Source organism: Cryptomeria japonica, chromosome 11 (assembly GCF_030272615.1).
Source record: "Cryptomeria japonica chromosome 11, Sugi_1.0, whole genome shotgun sequence".
Classification (NCBI taxonomy): Eukaryota; Viridiplantae; Streptophyta; class Pinopsida; order Cupressales; family Cupressaceae; genus Cryptomeria; species Cryptomeria japonica.
Genome location: NC_081415.1, coordinates 471,880,358 through 471,895,064, shown reverse-complemented (window position 1 = coordinate 471,895,064; position 14,707 = coordinate 471,880,358).

Below are 14,707 nucleotides of genomic sequence, written 5' to 3'. Positions count from 1 at the left end.
GTTTTCAATGTATAAATCTTTGTGTTATGGTATTCATTTGTGTGATTGGCTTATTGGTTTCTTTACTTCTTTGAATCTTATATGTATAAATATACTGGCTGGTGAATGCATGTTTTAATAAGGTTAAAATTGATCATTCTAGTAGAACAATGATTCACCCCCCCCCACCTCTCAGTGTTCTTGGATTCCAACAAATTTATGATGCAATTAGGGTTTTGTGGCCAGGCTAGTTGAGATGGCTATTTGTTAGACAAAATTCACCACTGAGAGGGAGGGTGAATCAGTGGTATTCAACTTTTTCCTTTAACAACCTAGATGTGTATACTGGTTATGAGATCTAACACAGTGCAAACTTATCGGTTAGTGGGGAGACAGAAATACAAATGCAATCACACACAAAGGGCCATCACATAACACTAGCATGTACAAGGAAAACCCAAGATGGGAAAAACCTCAGTGAGCAATGTTGCTAGAGTCTACTGCTCCAATCCAGCCTCACAATCAAAACTATTACAATGTTTAGGGCACAAACCCAAGGAACACCAACCCTGACTTATTTATGGGCTACAATCCAAAGGAGCTACAACCCCTACACTGAGATACAACTCAGTGATCACAATAAAACATCAATTATAAAAGTAGTTATCTTGTTACAAGTGAATCTTGTAACCATTTCATAAACCTTATTCTGCTGGTGAGATACCTTCTCTTCTACACCGGTACACTTCCACTACTACTTCACTGTCAGTAAACTCTACCGATTCACCTCTACTCTCCTTTTTCTCTACTAGATCTCCTCCTCACTGCTCTGCTCTTCACTGGTACTACACTCTGTCGGTTCATTGTTTTCCTTCTATGAAGCTCTCTTCACTTTTTCTCTGTCGGTACAACCACTATCGGTTCTTCACTACTACCAATTGAACACTTCAACCTGGTTCTCCCTCTCCTCTATTCTCTTTGCAGATACTCATTGAGAACTTTGACTGATTTTCTCTCACTTGTAGAAGTAACACTTACTTCTCAGTAACTCTATCCTCTTCTCTTCAGCAGCACAACTCTCTCATCCAGCAGCCCCCATCTCTGTTTTTGGCTTGCATATTTATAGACTAGTTTTCCCGCCAAAACCAAATTCAAATCTCGAACGGTTAGGGTTTCCTCATCATCCTCGAGGAAAACCAAATCTAATTAGATCTTGTCCTATCCGATCTCTCTAACAACCAACTATGCACCTTTGCCATTAACACGCTTTCTTAATCATGCCTTCTATCTTTGGCAATCTGCTTTTTACCTTGTCATGTGATCTCTTGGTCAAGCACCAAGATTGGTATTGTTGTTTCCTTCATCTGCCTCGATATTCTCAATCAATCTAAGATAGTTTGTAGTTGTCCTTTAGACCTCGAGCCGCAAACCTTTGCAACAGCTCTGCAACACATCCTCTGATTTGTGGGATCTACCATTAATGTTGACTAACTCTACAACTACCTTATCGGTGTTCATTCCATCTACCACTGCAAGCAAGCCCAACACTTTGACTCCATATGGCATTCATGTTGACCAACTGCCAGCTTGGTTATCCATGTCGGTCCAGATAGGATCACAAACAAAACACTCTACCAATTCCTCTTCTCTGTCAGTTTACTAACCCTGTCGATATCTCACATTCTACTAGTTGACTCATATCTGCACTTTGTTGAACTTTCAGTGGAACACCTAAACTGGTCTTCAAACATGTCTATCCAAAGCATGCACATTCCCACAAAGTGGGAGAATATCTGCATCTACACCTTTCTCATATTACCGGTGGACTTACATACCAGTAAACACTCTTGATCTATACCGACATCTCAACATGTCTTCTCAGTCGGTTTAATATGAATCCATGATTTCATGCACTTTATGCACACCTATTCTTCCTTATCTCACAAAACTATGATGCATACAATGCATGATAGGAGATAAGTTCCACTTACCGGTGTAGTGACACCTTGTCTTCTGCATCCTGTAATGTACTCATGTGACTTTCCTATTTGTGCAGCATATCTTCAAATAGGCACATGTGATCCAGTGTGGGAACATTCACTATCAGTCATTTCTTCTCATGATGACTGCATCTTCATCTGATGGGAGTCTTGTTGTCCTACAACCTTACCGCATACCGGTGACCTGTTCATTCTTCTCTTCCAGTGTTGATGTGATTTAGGTAACATTTTGTCTCTTCATCACAAACAATAGCTCAAGAACCTTCGCCATCCAGCTTGTACACCGGTCACCTTACCATTCCATCTACACAAGTCAAGCACTAACTTGTGTACCGGTGACTCTAGTGGTACTTCATCCTTACCTTACCGGTGTCCTGCAACACAAAGTGCTATCAAATATATCTCAAATTGTACTCTTGCATGATAGTGTTGCACATACATCTCTTCTACTAGTAGTCATCCCATACTGGTTGACATCAATGACAACACAATGCCAACAATCTTCCCCTTTGGCATTGATGTCAACTCATGTAGTATCTGGCATACTACATAATCATTCTCCTCCTTTCTCTGATCCAGTGGATTCTCAACACATGTAGTATGCAGTATACTACAGAATCCTTCTCCCCCTTTGACAACAACGACAAAGGGCACTGTCAGGGTATCATTCCTCCCTGTATTTTCTAGGCACTGACAGAATAATTTCTCCCCCTTTGTCTTTACCGGATGTCTCTCCTTCTTTGATACCAATTGTTATATTTTGTTACATTTTCTCAAGTCACAACACTTGAGATGGAGGACTCAACCATCAACTGACACCAATTGAGCATGCAAATTCTATACCATTTGTTAAAATAATTAATTGCAGAGTGATGTACTAGTGAACACTACTCACCTATCGATCAACCTGCATCTCTTCCCGTTTGATCCCAAATTTCTTTATGAATCAAATGTGATTGTACTACCAATACAACCATCCAACTGATAAGTAGGAATCAAATGTGATTTTATCATGAATACAACCAACCAAATGATAGGTAGATACCCATAACAATGGAACTCTCCTAGGTATTCCTACTTAAATTTCCATCGTCTGCAGTTTTGGGCAGTCAGTGCACTTATTCTTCCAAGTTCAAGAATCTCGGCTTTGCATAATAGCCACTTGAACTCCCCCTAAGTCATACATCTTAGGTCCTCATCTCTAGTTAGGTACAATACCAGGACTCTGATCTCCTCCATATACCTATTGAGTTGTATCTATGTGATCATCTGATGATTCTTCAACTCCATTGTATCCATCACAGCCAATGACATGATCCTAGATCTTCACAATGCCATATTTTAAACTGGTTAGCTCAAGGATATGCATGCCTGCATGATCAACCACCGAGCCAACATATGTCATTCAAATCTTCATCAACACCACCTGAGACATAAACTCCCATTCCATGCTACTGGGGCTATTATAATGTTATCCAACTTCATTGTCTTACATAACCTTCAAGTATTGGTTAGCATTTATGTCAGTAACATCCTAGACATATCGGTTTCTTGTACCAATCCATCATCACTATCGAAGCACCTTCCTGTGACTCCTGACCATTGTGTCACTTTGTACATGATTCCAATTTTAATCCTATCATATATTGACACAACAGTAGTGATCCAATCTAATATACTGGCAACAACATGTTATCCCATGTTGCCTTCATCACTGAGGGTGTGAATGATAAGTTCAGTATATTACTCCCCCTAAGATCATGCATCTCCTTTAGGCCTTAGGAGATAACACCTATTCATTGAATGCAAAGTGTCGGTCCATGGTCTTCTTCCTCCCTACCTGCTTGGTCTCATTCATCTTCCCATTTTCAGGCTTGGGAGCAGGTCTTACCTTCTTCTGCTGATGGGACCTTCAATTTCCTGATTTTTCATCACAGCCAGAATTAGTGCTATAGTATCACACAACATCCATCCCAACTTTATATTTGGGGAATCTCTTGACATACCGGTTTAGCCATCTTCTTCTGGTCATGTTGTTGTGACTGGCAACCGAAACCGATGGACCTCTTGCTCTTGCGGGAAGATTTTTCCTTTGGTTCCATGCAGGTCTCTGACTTCCATATGCTCTATATCCACTTTTCTGTAGAGCATATTTGTTATACCAGCCTCCATGTGACTGCAGGTCCCTCTTCCTACATTCAGACACTTTATGTCCAAAACCATTGCAGTTATCACAAACAACATTTGCATAACTGGGAGAGGGGACATGCATGTATCTACTCCTGGATACATTTTTCTTATATGCATGATGTCTATGAGATCCTAGATTATTCCTTTTAGATCTCTTTCTACATTCTTCTTCCCTATGGACATAGCCATTACATGCAAAGTAGTAACTAGTAAAGGATGGCATATGACTTACAAATTTATTATGCCATGCATGGGGAGATCTTACTGGTTTATCATCTTCATTTCTTCTTCTTTGAGAATGGATCCTTGGTTGTCCATTCAATATAGCTCTTCCATCTGGTTTCTTCTTCTCCCACACTTGCTTTTCCTTATGGGTGGTAGCATTTCTTTGTCCTTTTCCAGTAGGAGGTGCTCTTTGTTGCTTCCTCATTTTCCTGATTTTGATGAAGCTGTCTTCTCCCATCTTCCCTTTACCTTTGGTTTTTGCATTGTTCCTTCTTCTTGCAACACCGGTCTTCCTTTTTTTTTTGCAAGTCCTCACCGGTTGTGTTTAGATCAACCTTCTTTTCGGGAGCATTTCTCATTGTTAAGGTTTGGCATTTGCTTTCTCCATTTGAGGAGACAACCAAAATTTCATTATGGGGGACATTCTTATTGTTGGAGCATTCACTGGCATCACTACCTAATCCCTTAGTGTCCTTGGCATGCATTTGGTTCTTCAGCATTTTTTCCAAGGCAACACTACTACCTTCAAACTGGATTCTTACCTTGAGCTCATCTTGACACTTCTCAAGGTCATTTCAGAGAATCTCCATTTCTCCAAGGAGATACAGATATTCTCCATTTTTTACTTCTAGCCTTGATGCTAGATCTTCACACTAGCACTCCTTGGTGTTCTTTGTCTAAGACTTCAACTCTGAGATGCATTTCTCAGATTCCTCAAGGCATTTTGTTAGTCGGTTCTTCTCTACTATAGCAGCACTCTTGAATAGCTTGTATTCCCTTCTGACTCTAATGAGTTCCTCAAGTGCATTTACAAGCTCTCATTCAAGATCAATCTCATATTCATCTTCTTCTTCTTCACTTTCAAATAGAACTTGATGGCTAGATCTATCTTCCCTCTCTTCTTCTTCTTCATCACTACTATCGAACACATCTTGCCTATGGGATCTATTTGTCTTATCACTCCCAGATGTGTGCACCCCATCTTCTGATTCTTCAGCCATGAAGAGGTGGGTTCCTTCTTCATCAATGGTGTAGTTGTTGGCTGATGTGCCTTCATCATCTACAGATTCATGAGATGCATTTCTCATACTGTCTTCACAAGTCGATCCTACAGTGGTGGGCTCATTTCCATAGAGATTCTTCAATCTCTCCCATAATATTTTTGTTGTTTTGCATATGTCCTCTTGTGAGGATACATCACCGATGAGCCCACTGAATATGGCCGTCATGGCTTCTTCATTGCACAAGCATCTCTTTTCTTCTTCAGATCTAGAGGGAGGACTGACATTCCTAGGGAGACCATTAATAACCGACAGCAATACATCAAACCCTAGAGAGGATAGGAAGACTTCCATTCTACAACTCCAAATAGAATAGTTTGAACCATCAAAAATAGGAGTGGGGATTGACTCTAAAAAAACCAATGTGTCCTTAAGCCAAAATCTACTCAAGCTGGAGAAAGCTCATCTAACTGGGAACCTAGGCTTTGATACTAATTGTTAGACACAATGTACCACTAAGAGGGGGGGTGAATCGGTGGTATTCAACTTTTCCCTTTTAACAACCTAGATGTGTCTACTGGTTATAAGACCCAACACAATACAGACTTACAGGTTAGTGGGGAGACAGAAATATAAATGCAATCACACACAAAGGACCATCAAAAAATACTAGCATGTATGAGGAAAACCCAAGATGGGAAAAACCTCGGTGAGCAATGTTGTTGGAGTCTACTACTCCAATCCAGCCTCCCAATCAAAACTATTACAATGTTTAGGGCACCAACCCAAGGAGCACCAACCCCTGCCTTATGTATGAGCTACAACCCAAAGGAGATAAAACCCCTACACTGAGCTACAACTCAGTGATCACAATAAAACATCAATTACAAAAGTAGTTATCTTGTTACAAATGAATCTTATAACCATTTCATATACCTTATTATGTTGGTGAGATACCTTCTCTACTACATGGGTACACTTCCCTTGCTGCTCTCATTTGCTGCTTCACTTTTGGTTCACCTCTACTCTCCTTCTGCTCTACTGGATCTCCTCCTCACTGCTCTACTCTTCACCGGTACTATAATTTGCCAATCCACTATCTGCCTACTCTACAGCTCTCTTCACTTCTACTCTGCTAGTATAACCACTGCCGATTCTGCACTGCTACCAGTTGAACACTTCAACCTGGTTCTCCTCTCCTTTATTCTCTTCTTAGATACTCATTGAGCACTTTCACTAATTTTCTCACTTGCAGAAGTAACACTTACTTACTTCTTAGCAGCTCTATCTTCTTCTCTTCGGCAGCACAAATCTCTCATCTAGTGGCCCCCATCTCAATTTTTGGCTTGCATATTTATAGACTGGTTTTCCCGCCAAAAAAAAATTCAAATATCAAGCGGTTAGGGTTTCCTCATCATCCTCAAGGAAAACCAAATCCAATCATATCTTGCCTGATCTAATCTCTTTGACATCCAACTGTACACCTCTGCCATTAATGCACTTTCTTAATCATGCCTTCTATCTTTGGCAATCTGCTTTTTACCTTGTCATCTGATCTCTTGGTCAAGCACTGAGATTGCTCTTGTTGTTTTCTTCATCTGCCTTGATCTTCTCAATCTATCTAAGCTGGTTCTTAGTTGTCCTTCAAACCTCAAGCCGCAAACCTCTACAATAGCTCTGCAATACATCACGTGATTTGTGGGATCTACCATTAATGTCAACTAACTCTACAACTACCTTATCAGTGTTCATTACATCTACCACTGCATGCAACTCCAACACTTTGAATTCATGTGGAATTCATGTCGACCAAATGCTAGCTTGGTTCTCCATGTCAATCCAGATAGGATCACTGACCAAACAATCTACTAGTTCCTCTTCTCTGTTGATTTGCTAACCCTGTTGGTATCTCACATTCTACTAGTTGACTCATGTCTGTACTTTGTTGAACTTTTGGTGGAACACCTAAACTGGTATTCAGACATGTCTATCCCAAGCATGCAAATTCCCACAAAATGGGAGGATATTTGCATCTGCACCTTGCTCATATTACCAGTGGACTTACATACTATTAAACACTCTTGATCTATACCGGCATCTCAACATGCCTTCTCAATTGGTTTAGTGCATATCCCTGATTTCATGCACTTAATGCATACCTCTTCTTTCTTATCTCACAAAACTATGATGCATACAATGCATGATAGGAGATAAGTTCCACTTACCAGTGGAGTGACAACTTTTCTTCTACATCCTGCAATGTACTCATGTGACTTCCTTCTTTGTGCGGCATATCTTCAAACAGGCACATCTGATCCAGTGTGGGCACATTCACTGTCAGTAATTGCTTCTCATGATGACTACATCTTCATCCGGTGGGTGTCCTTTTGTCCTACAACCTTACTGCATACTAGTGACATTTTCATTCTTTTCTTCTGGTGTTGATATGATTTAGGTAGCATTTTGCCTCTTCATCACAAATAACAGCTCAAGCACCTTGGCCATCCAGCTTGTACATCGGTCACCTTACCATTCCATCCACACAAGTCAGGCACTAACTTGTGTATCGGTGCCTCCAGTGGTCATTCATCATTACCTTGTCGGTGTCCTGCAACACAAGGTGATATCAAAGATATCTCAACCTATACTCCTGCATGACAGTTTTGCACATACATCTCTTCTACAGGTAGTCATCCCATACGGTGGACATCAATGACAACATAATGCCAGCACTATTTAGGATGACAGAGTTGATGTTTATTGTGTCGATGGTCTTAGAGATTGTGTTAAGTTATCCAAGAGAAGTGTGAGATTTTCCTAAGAGTTGCAGAGTGTTGTGTATAACTGGATCTGATCAAGCAAGCAAAGAAGTGCATGTAATAGACCATTTTCTTACTGTTGTTCCCTAACAATTGTAGTAGGTTAAATTCTTTAACCAAGTAGGTCCTAACAGGTCAGCTCTCAAAAGAGTGTTAAATATTCTCATGAGGTTGATCCTAACATATCATCAAGCTCCTAACCAGGCTACAAGGAAAATACCCTAACTGGTTGACTCCTAACACGGTCTTCTCTTAACCGGGCATATTGTAAGCTCCTAACAGGGTATACTTCAAAAGAGTGCAAATACTTGTGGGTACCAATTCCCACCATGGTTTTTCCCTATTTGGGTTTCCACATTAAGAACTTATGATGTTCATGTGTGGAATTTTTTCATGTGATGTTCTTGTTTATGTTTCATTTCATGCATTATTTGTGAGACACCGGTTATGATGTTTTTTATCAAAACTTTATCAGAGGTTATCTATATTGATAAGTTGTTGAGAAAATATTTGATCTGATTGATAAGGTCAATGAGTTGGTAAATGATCAATTTTATATGATTGCTTTGGTGTTGAAAGTATTGATAGCTATGGTAAATGATTTGATTAATGTGTTAAGCAAATCTGGTAAAGGGATATTACATTTGATTTAAAAAGTTCAGACATTTGTTAAATGGTTTCAGATCTGATATAAGTTTATTTTTGAGTTAAAGTTTCAATTGGTCTTAATACTGATTCACCCCCCCTCTCAATATTATCTGTATCCTCATAGTATTAACATTACCCACCCCAAAGATGCAAAATTCTCATAACCCTTAGCCATGGTATTCCTTTTATAGAAAACGAGGAATGCACAAGCTACAGGTTGTTTACATTTCGCTATTCTCCCTTTTGACACGTCTTTCAACCATACATGGAAAAAAAATCTATCAGTACAAACAAGAAAAAAAGGATCATGCATGTCCAAAATCATTCTACTGAAGAGTACTCATTGATGTGACTAAACCATTTTGAGTTGTGCCACCATCGAGTTGCAGATGTCCTAGTGGAGGCGTGATTCACACCATTCCAACTAGAAGAGGAACTCCACACCCTTGAAGAGGAGTTCCATGGCAAAATAAGTAGAGTATCCCCAAAACTAGAGGAGGAGCTCATATTTCTAGACTAGAAGCCATTCAAGTGGAAAGAGGAACTCAAAGATTAGCATTCCAATCAAAGGGGGGTTTGTAGCTTCCATAATCTCTCAGAATCAACAAAATGTTGCATCCGAACCATCCACCTTGTGCTCCTATCACTCTTGTCCCCTCTTTTGTTGCCTCAATGTCATTTGGTGGTGAAGAGGAAGAATTGGATAACCCTTGAAAGGTTCCTTGCAACTGAAAAGGCCTTTCAAGACCCCCCTAGTTATCTAGCGAATTTTCAAAACCCCCCTAGTTATAAAATGACTCAATGGAATGTTCTCCACCCTGTATCACAGAATTTATACGTAATGAACACATAGTCTTTTTTAATGGATTCTTTCCTCATCTCTAAAATTATTCTCAAACAACCTTGCAGAATAATCTCCATAATCTCCATTGATTGAAATGTAGATTGTTGAATTTATAAGAATACTCGGGAGTTCTAAAAATACTCTTTCCTAAGTTCTTCACACATGCAAATTGTCTTTTCGGCTTTATGCTTTAAAACTCCTCTCATACTTCCCAACCACCAATTTAGAAAGTTTTAACCACCCATACTCATGCAATCTGATTCATCATTGCTTTGAAATCCCTATGCTTGAGGCTAACACAGACTTTTCAATCACTCATTTCAATTTCATTCTGAACAAGCGGTTTTTCCATTATTTTATTTTCCTTACATCACAAGGCCCAAGCCTCGAAGCTTCCTATCTTTTTATTCGCTCTTTCCAACCTTCCCTTTTGATTATCAGGTTTGTGTTTGATTGGACACTATCCTTTATGTTTTTCTTTTCATATAGCATCTATTAAACTTGTGAGGGAATGTTCCTCTACTCGGGACTCATTAAAGCCTTTTAATATACCTTGCCAAGTGTCGAGATGACAATGCAAACATACAAGTGGTCATTGCATAGGGCACATCTTCTTCTTACTTAGGGCTCGTCGAAGCCCAAAAAATGCCCTCATCGAGTCCCGAGTGGTCCCACCTCAAAGATTCAACAAATTACCCCTCTCGGTATTCACCTAGATTTAAAAGAGAAACTTGCCTAGGACCAAGCTCTCGGTCCATGTGGGACAACATGGGACTCGTCCAAGCTAATGAGAGGCCTTGGTCAAGCATCGATTTTATTCTCAAGGTGCCGCCATGTCATCATAATTCAAAACTTATTTATCTCTTTGAGAAGATGTTGACCCTCCGACATATTATCGGTTGAACAATGTAGGCAAGGGGTTTGGGGCTGATTTTTGAACAATGTTGGCCCCCTCAAATTATAACTTATCCTCTCAATGACTAGGATAATAATGCAAAAAACATAAAGAACATACCCGCTAAATTTGTTTCAAAATTTTATTTAAGCTTTGATGTTCTTCAATGAAATCCAATTTCGAGCTAACACAAGGTATCAGGAACTAGGATGACATTGTGCCAATTATGTGATCAAAAAGCTCAAGTGCAAACATATGCCTTATGATACCATGATATGGAATACCATGATGCCTTTGTGGAAATAAGATGCAAAGAATGATAACATGCACAAGCAACAAGAAAGCATGCACAACAAACCCAAAGCAAACAAAAAACTTTACCCCTAGTCAAGTTGAAAACCAATGGATTGATTGATTAATTGATTGAAGAGCACAATAATGTTAATGATAAGAACAATTCATATGCCAAGGATTAGGAAGGATAAATCCCATGATGATGATTGGATTAAAGGTTGATCGATGGATTATCAATTGATTTAGATCAAGATGATAGATTGATTAAGGATGATGGGATAGATTGTAAGATTGGATTGCATGGATTATGATTGATTATATTTAGATGGACTAATTTTGGATATTTATATTTCAGGGATGAAGGGATTGGATAGGATGGGAGGATGATAAATTGAATAGATATGATATAAGGAAGATAATTGGATTGGGTATGATATGAAGAGGATGTTAAAAAAATTAGATAGGATGGGATTGGATGGTGGATAAAGGAGGATAACTGAATTAGATGGTGAATAAATAAGGATAACTGAATTGGATGGTATGGGATTGGATGGTGAATAAACGAGGATAAATGAATTAGATATCATGGGATTAGATGGTAGAGAGATTTCTTGGATAGGAGATGGATGGATTGAGTGGATGGATATGGATAGGATATGGAGGACTAAAGGATGAAGGATTGGAGAATAGAGATCCAAGAACAATGTTGAAAAGGAGTGAAATGTCCCACACTAGAGAGAGAAATTAATGATGGAAGGATACTGCATAAGGAATATGGATGGAGGAGTAATTAAGGCTCTATTTTCCAAAGCATGCATGGATATTATTTTCCCTCTAGCTTGGTCAAGATCAAAGATAGAAATGGGACATGGATTTGGATATGGATTGATTATATCCCTAAATAAGCCTCCTAAAAAAATTTTTAAAAGACCACTTATTTCTAGTGCACTCAAGGTCACCCTAAGGTGCAAGAGGAGAGCATACATAAGTGGGCCTTGGGTTAAAAGACACTTGTTCATTTTAGATCCAAATTGATTCTTCATGATTTTATAATAAATTTCTAAAAACAAATGTTAAAAAATGATTTCCTATGAAGAAGTTATGAGGAATTTAAGTTTGCAAAAAACTAAGGGGTGAATTTAAATGTATGCACCTAATTTTTTAAGAAAGAGATAGAAAAATGGTTTAAAACCCATTTTATATCTCTGATTCATCTTTCCAATAGATTTTGAATTTCAAAAATTTGATAACCAAGTGAAAAGTTATGTTTGTTTTTGTAAAACAACTTTTTCAACAAGTGCAAGCACCAATTCACAGGTGCATGCACCAAAAAGCGTAGGCACCGATCCATAGGTGCATGCACCAAAACTCATTCAAAGACACCAAAAATTAGTTGGAGGCACTAAAACTTAGCCAAAGATGCCAAAACTCAGTCAAAGAAGTTGAAACCCAATCCGAAGCACCAAAACTCAATCAGAGGTGCCAATATGGAACCTTCAATGTAAAAAAACTTCACAACTTTAAATTTGATTAGTAGAAAGGGAAGTGGGTCTCACTGGGCATGCCAAAATGAATAGGATGAAAACATGAACCTAACTAATGCATAAAACATAAAATCAAAACAAAAGTGCATAGGTTTATACTTTCGTATCTCCATAATGAGCTAAAGTGAAGGCACCCAACTCGACTTGATTTCTTATTTGATATTGTTGATGGGAGGAATGTGGTTTCTCAAACAAGCAGCATGATCATATGATAAGGGTGATTGAGTGATGAAATGGGTAGCATAAGGATATCATATTAATATTTGATGAAAATGAGAGAGGAAGCCTCAATTTATAGATTTTTCGTGAGCAAAATCAATGGCAAAGATTAAAAGGTAAATGGAGGGTTAAGATTAAATGGAGTGTGGTCCTATATTTGGAGGCTTAGACTTGTGATAAGTGTCACAAAGAGAAGTGAGGTGTAAGGGCTAAGTATTCTCACACATGTGTGAGAACACATGGGAAACTCATGAAAGAGACATGTCTATGACATGTGTAAGAGGTAAGTTGACTTGTGAAAATGACATGTGTAGAATGTAGAGGGCTTGTGAAAGTGACGTGTCTATGACATGTGTAAGAGGTAGGGTGGCTATGATGTGACTTTTTATGCTCACACTTGTGTGAGCAAGAGGTGGATAGGGACACTTGTCACATGATGACAAGTTTAGATCTTGGTCCATGTAGATGGATTCAAGGAATAGGATTGAGTGGACAAGGATTGAGGGTGGTTGAATTTAACAATATGGAAAATGGTAGTGGGGGTTAATTAGCTTAAATCAAATAATTAAGTAGTTATTAATTTATTTATTTAGTGGGAGAATTTGTAGGATTTAAGGTTAGCATAATTAAATAAATGTAAATTTATTTAACTAAAGATACAGGTATAAAGGTGAAATTTAAACTTAATTAAATAAATATAAATTTATTTAATTAAGGGTTGGGATTAAAGATAAGGGATTAATCAAATAAATAATAAATATTTATTTAATTGGCTAGAATGGGATAAGGTCAAGTGTGGTCAAGTATGGATTAATTTATGTGTCTATAATTAGAACTTGGCTACACAAATATCTATTAAGAAAGAATGTTTTGCTTGCATTTGAAGATTATTAATCACATAAAAAGATTATACACTACTCACATTTGGTAGTTGCAAATAATATAAACTACATAGATATCGAGGGATACTTGCTAATAAAAAGTTATGGACACTATCTATGGAAGAACATGAGACAATTATAGATGCTTTGAAAAAAAAAGAGGATGCGGATGGTACAATGGAATGAATAAATACAAGTATCTGGTCCTTCATATTGAATTTATAGTTAATATATAGTTAAAAATGATTTTATGCAATTTCATACCCTTAATTCATCTCCCTTTAATTAATGACACATATTGTATGTTGTATTTTAAGTCATCTCCTAATTATAAAAGCCAATCAAATCATTTTTATTTCAGGTCTCCCACAACTAGATGGCATCAATGACTACTATAGTTTGTGCATTCAACTAGTGAAAACAAAAAATTTATTTCCATAAGATGGTAAGATCCAATTATCTAACTATTTAAATTATATTTTTCTTGCATGATCTAGAGTTATGATAATTTAATTACATTCATTATTTTTTGCAAGTTCCTTACAAGATATATTTTCATTGGTATGCATCTATGCTTGTATAAATGAAATACAATTGGATACATATTTTTAACTCTTTATTTGAGTTGATAGGCTTTTGATCATGATGACCACTATCTCTCCTAGTTTTGTCTCATATGCATGATAAATAAAAAAAATAAAAATAAAAAGAATGATTCATTTTTTCAATATGTGTATCATTAGATTCATTTTCTATTCAATTCATTAAATTCAATTATTATTCAAGTCATTAAGTTCATTTTCTATGACACATTGGGATGGTAGCATGACTCATTAAGTTCAACAAGATTCCAATCCGGGTGCGGCTCCATAATCTCCCCCTTCACTTTTGGGTGGATCCTCTATTTGAGGAGGTGGGTGATGTGCTTGGGGATTTTTTGATGGTTGATAATGATTCTAATGAGATCTATCATTCCACTTTTTCCCATATCTTGGTTGAAATAGATACTTCTAAAGGATTGCCTGCTGAGATTTCACTCAATACTAATAAGGGTTGTTGGGTTCAACCCTTAGACTATGAGGGGATCCCCTTCAAATGCAGGAGATGCTTCAAAACTGGTCATGTGGCTTCTCACTGTGGTTCTAAGAAGAAATATTTGGTGGTGTCA